Raw genomic sequence first — 5,412 nt, 5'->3', positions numbered from 1 at the left:
GATCTTATGACACCTCCCTACCCTTAGCTCTCTTTGGGTTTGGCCCAACTGATGCCCGCCAGGCCCTGCAGGGACCCGTGACTGCCTTGGTAATTTGGAACGGCCCTGTCCTAAGGTGAGGGGGTTGAGTGGACATTCTTGTTCCGTTTCCTAGTTCATCAGGCCTTCCTTTGCCACATCCTCGGCCAGAGGGGGCTCAGAGCAGATAAAACAAACCCCAGACCTGGAATCTTCCCCTCTCTTCCCTTCCCAAGGCTGAAAGGTTACCCAGGAGGTCTTGGGGTCCTTTGCCCTGCTTCCGGGAGCCTCGGCACCTGTGCAGGAGGCCTTCCTTTAGTGGTTGGTTTGATTTCCCCTCCGCCACGACTGGGCAGCTCCCACACAACTGTAGTTTGTTACAGACTGGGTCAGAAGAAAACTTCTTCCTACCACAGAGGTGCAGAATGTGATAAATGGCTTAACCAAGCATCCCGGCCTCTGAGCTTCCACACTTTGTTGTTTCAGCCGCCAGACATATGTTTTTTTCTGGGAATACAGGAAATTATCTCTGCCCTTTGAGGGAGGGCAGAATTTTTTCTGCTTGTGTTTGGGGATTCCAGACCATTCCCTCGTCCTGGGCACCCTCGGGCCCCCTGAGCTGGAATGAAAGAGATCGGCTGCTGAAACACTTTGATTGGCGGCGGGGGGGGGGGGGCGGGGGGAAGAGGCACATCTTCAGTGGAAATCCCTAAAATAAAATGTGGCTACCTTGTCCCAAGTGCAGGACCAAGGCCAAACTCTTAAGTCCCAGGACTAGGGTGGTGGAGCCAGACTGCCAGCATCCAGCCTCGCCACTTAGTAGCTCTGTGACCTTTGGCAAGTGACAGCCTCTTTGTGCCTGTTTCCTCATCTGTGTGTGAGGAGGACAGTACTGGTACTCATGTCATGAAGTGATTGTGATAATTAAATAAGGTGCTTTGAACCATACCTGGCGCATAGTAAGTACTCCATAAACATTAGTATAAAATATTTTTCCTCATTAGAAAGATATACAGGGACTTCCCTGGTGGTCCAGTGGTCAAGAATCTGCCTTCCAATGCAGGGGACGTGGGTTTGATCCCTGGTCGGGGAACTAAGATCCCACATGCCTCGGGGAAACTAAGCCTGCGTGCTCTACAGCCCGCACGCCACAGCTAGAGAGAAGCCCACACGCCGCAACTAAGACCCGACGCAGCCAAGCAAATAAATTAATTAATTAAAAAAAAGAAAGATATACATGTTCATTATAGAAAAAGAACAACATTCCAAAGGTCAAAAGAAAAAAAATCACTTGTGATTACATCATCCAAAGAAGTCAGTAATATTTTAGTATATTTCCTCCCACGAGGTTTTTCTGCACATATTTGTACATGATGATCAGATTTTATATACAATTTTGCATCCTACTTTTTGTCACTTGACATATCCCTGCGTTACTTATTGTACATACAACATTTGATGAGGAGGAACACAACATAATTTTTTTTTTTTTTTGACTGCGTGGCTTGCAGGATCTTAGTTCCCCAACCAGGAATTGAACCTGGGCCCTCAGCAGTGGAAGTGCAGAGTCCTAACCACTGGATGGTCAGGGAATTCCTGAACACAACATAATTTAACCGTCCTATTGTGGACATTGAGATTATTTTTTATTTTTCGCTATATAGTGTGATGGGCATCTTTATGCATAAAAGCCTTTTCTGCATTTGAGATTTCTTCCTCAGGCTAGTGGATATTTTTTCAGGCTTTGATACATATTGCCAAACTGCTCCTCCAAAGAAGATGGACCAAGCTACATTCGGGCAGTTGCATTGAAGCTGCCTGGTACCAAAGGCATTTTAAAGTCGTAGCCACACTTGGGTGGGGGAGGGGAGAGGGTAATTTGTTCAACTTTTCTTTTACATTCTTTAAGGTCTGCCCTCATTCTTATGTAAAATTTTAATGAAAGTATGACACACCTACAGAAAAGTGTTCAAACTATTGAGTGAGCATCTGGATGTATTTTCATAAACTGGACACTCCCGTGTCACCAACACCGGCATCAAATTACAGAACATTCCTAGTCCCCACACCCACCCCAGGCTGTCCTGTGCCACCTCCCTGTCACTCCCCCCCGCAAGAGTAACCAGGATCCTAACTTCTGACACGCAAGATTCATTTCCCCCGTTTTTGAACTGTATGTACATCGATCGTGCTGTGTGCGTGTTTGCCTTCTTTTGTTTGCTATTATGTCTGCAAGAGTCATCTGAGTTGTGTGTAGCAATAGTTGGTTCACTTCCATCACTGAGCAGCATTCCAGGGCATAGAGGTACCACAACTTCTTTATCCATCTTCCGGCTGATGGACGTTTGGGTGGTGTCCAGTTTTGGCCACTATCTATAACGCTGCTGTGAACTTTCTAGTCTGTGTCCTCTGGTGCCCACATGGATGCTTTTCTGCTGGGCAGATACTTAGGAAGGGAGTTGCTGGCTCAGAGCGTCTATGTATTTTCTGCTTCCTGCTTGTATTTTTAAAGGATCATCTGGAAGGCAGAAAAATCCCCAGGGCAGTTCAGGCCCTACAGGCAATTGAAGGGAGGTGCCTTGTCTCAGGGCTTTTTGGGGGGCCCTCCATGAAGATCATGTCCCCTCTGAAGGCTTGTGTCAGGGCTGTAGTGGAAACTGAGTTAGGCCCTGGGTCCTGGCCCTCCAGCTCCAGCTGGCATGTGGCTTCTGACCCTGGCCTGTGCCCCCAGAGGCCACTCACTGTCCTCAGTGGGGGTCCTCAGCTGGCCTAACAACCATCGCGCTGAGCAGGGCAGGGCTCGGGCCAGACTCCAGGTGGAGCTGGGGGGACCCAACTCCGAACATGATTGGAAGCAGGTTGGGCCCCTCACAAACCCCTAGAAGCTGCCCTACTTCCTTTTCCCTTGTTTTAAAAGAATCACACAAGTAACGCATCTTCACATCCTAGGAGTTAAGTGCTTCGAAAGTGGAATAAGAAACTATAAAAACCCCTCTTTTCCCCTCCCCACTCTACTGCCCCTCCCAGAGGTAACACAGTGAACAGTTTGGGTGTTGGGGGTGCCCAGATGAGTGGATAAAATGTGGGGGCTGTGAACTGGGCTGCCTGGTTCAAACTGCCCTCCTGCTACTTATCAGCTGTGTAACTTAGGGCCAGTGACTTCACCTCTCTGTGCCTCAGTTTCTCCCTGAAAATTGAGGGCAATAATAGTAGTCAACTGCCTGGGGTTGTTGTGAAGAACAGATGAGTTAATAGTTGAAAAGCACCTAGCCCAGCCCTGACCCATGGCAAGGATTCAAAGAGCATCTTGATTCTTCTAGTCTTTTCTACACATTTACTCATTTCCTGCCTAAGTGGGCTCCGGCTGTACATTTTATTCTGCAGTGTTTTGTTTGTTTGTTTGTTTGTTTTGCGGTACGTGGGCCTCTCACTGTTGTGGCCTCTCCCGTTGTGGAGCACAGGCTCCGGACGCGCAGGCTCAGCGGCCATGGCTCACGGGCCCAGCCACGGACCGCTCCGCGGCATGTGGGATCTTCCCGGACCGGGGCATGAACCTGTGTCCCCTGCATCGACAGGCGGACTCTCAACCACTGCGCCACCAGGGAAGCCACAGAGTGAGCTTTTTTTTTTTTTTTTTTTTTTTTTTGCGGTACGCGGGCCTCTCACTGTTGTGGCCTCTCCCGTTGCGGAGCACAGGCTCCGGACGCGCAGGCTCAGCGGCCATGGCTCACGGGCCCAGCTGCTCCGCGGCATGCGAGATCCTTCCGGACTGGGGTACAAACCCGCGTCCCGTGCATAGGCAGGTGGACTGTCAACCACCACGCCACCAGGGAAGCCCCTCTGCAGTTTGATTTGTCCACTCAGTGCTGTATCTCTGAGCTCTTCTTTCCTATATCTGAGACCTTTCTGTTCTGGGACCCTCTTTCTCCTTGCGTCTCCTCATGGAGTCCACTGATTTCTCCCCGTCTTTCCCCTCCCTCTGTCCACATCTTCCCTTGGAAAAGGTTCTGACCAGCCTGTTCATACTAAGGCGTAAACGACTGACGAGGGAGGCTGGTGTGAAACCACCTCAGGCCCCTGACCAGAGGAGGGCACAGCTTCGGAGGGGAGCCGGGATCCACCCGTTATCGACACCTAAGGGCTGTTCTGTTAGGTGCATTCTGCACACTCGCTGTGTCTCCTTGAATCCTCACAACGACCCCAAGAGGCAGGTGCCATTATTGGCTCCATTTTACTGGGGAGGAAACCAAGGCACAGAGAGGTTAAGTGGTTTTCCCAAAGTCACCCAGCCACTATGGGCAGAGCAGGCACTTCAGCCGCCTCTGTTGGACTGTGAAGTCCATTTTGGTCACAACTAAACTAGAACCCCGACATGGCTTAGGGAAGGTAGAGGCAGGTGGGAGGTCCTGGGGGAAGCTCAGCAGAGGCGGCCCGTGGATTCTGAGGGTGCAGACGGGGGCACCTCTCATTGCCTCGGCTGCAACTTAAGCCCCTGCTATGCTTTCCATGCTACTGGGCAGGGGCAGGAATTCTCTGGAGCATCAGACACCCTGGTCCCCTCAGGACGAGGGGACAGGGGCGAACGTTCTTCAGGGAAACACCCTAGCCCCAGGATCTGCATCGTAGTGGGCACTCGAGTTCCCGGTGTTACCGAGTACACGCACGGTGGACCCTTTCCAGGCCTGGTGGGTCTGACGTCAGACAGTGGGGAGGGTCTGGGGCATTTTAGATCCGCCCCCGGATCCCCTCACCCCTCAACTCCCGCCCTTAACCCCACACCCATCCCACCTGGCCACGCTTAGAGCAACCCAGGCTGGGAGCCAGGGCAGGGGGCTGGGACTCAGCGGGTAGCAGCAGCTCTGCGAGGGGGGTGAAAACTTTGACAACAGGATTGGGGGTGGGAGAGTCACCTTCTGTCAGAGGACCGGGGACAGGCTAAGGCTTCTGATACTCTTTGATACGCAGACAGCTGAGGTTCATAATTCAATATCCTCCCCCAGGAGGCTCTCACAGACCCCGGCTGGGTGGTAGGGCAGGGATTCCTGCGTCCACTTTACAAATGAACAAACTGAGGCTGGCGCAGGCAGTGAGAGGCTGAGCAGGCTGAGCCCATGTTCTCGCCCAGCCCAGGATGGGCGCCCAGCCCTTTGTGAGAGAAACAAGGGGCTCGTTCTCCCTCAGTCCTCCCTGTGCCGGCTGGCACTGCCAGGCTCGGTGTCTGCACCCTCACCCCACTCCCGCCCCCATGGGCCAACTGAAGTTAGATTGTTCCTGAGGGGGAGGGGCTCACTGCGTTTGTGAGTGGGCGGGGGGTGCAGCTGCGAGGGGAGTGAGCTGGGCTGGGGTCAGAGCCTGTGAGGTCTGCAGGGCTGCCGTTGTGGGGGGCGGGCAAAG

The sequence above is a fragment of the Hyperoodon ampullatus genome, assembly GCF_949752795.1.
Source record: "Hyperoodon ampullatus genome assembly, chromosome: 10".
NCBI classification, from domain to species: domain Eukaryota; kingdom Metazoa; phylum Chordata; class Mammalia; order Artiodactyla; family Ziphiidae; genus Hyperoodon; species Hyperoodon ampullatus.
This window is presented reverse-complemented; position numbering follows the sequence as displayed.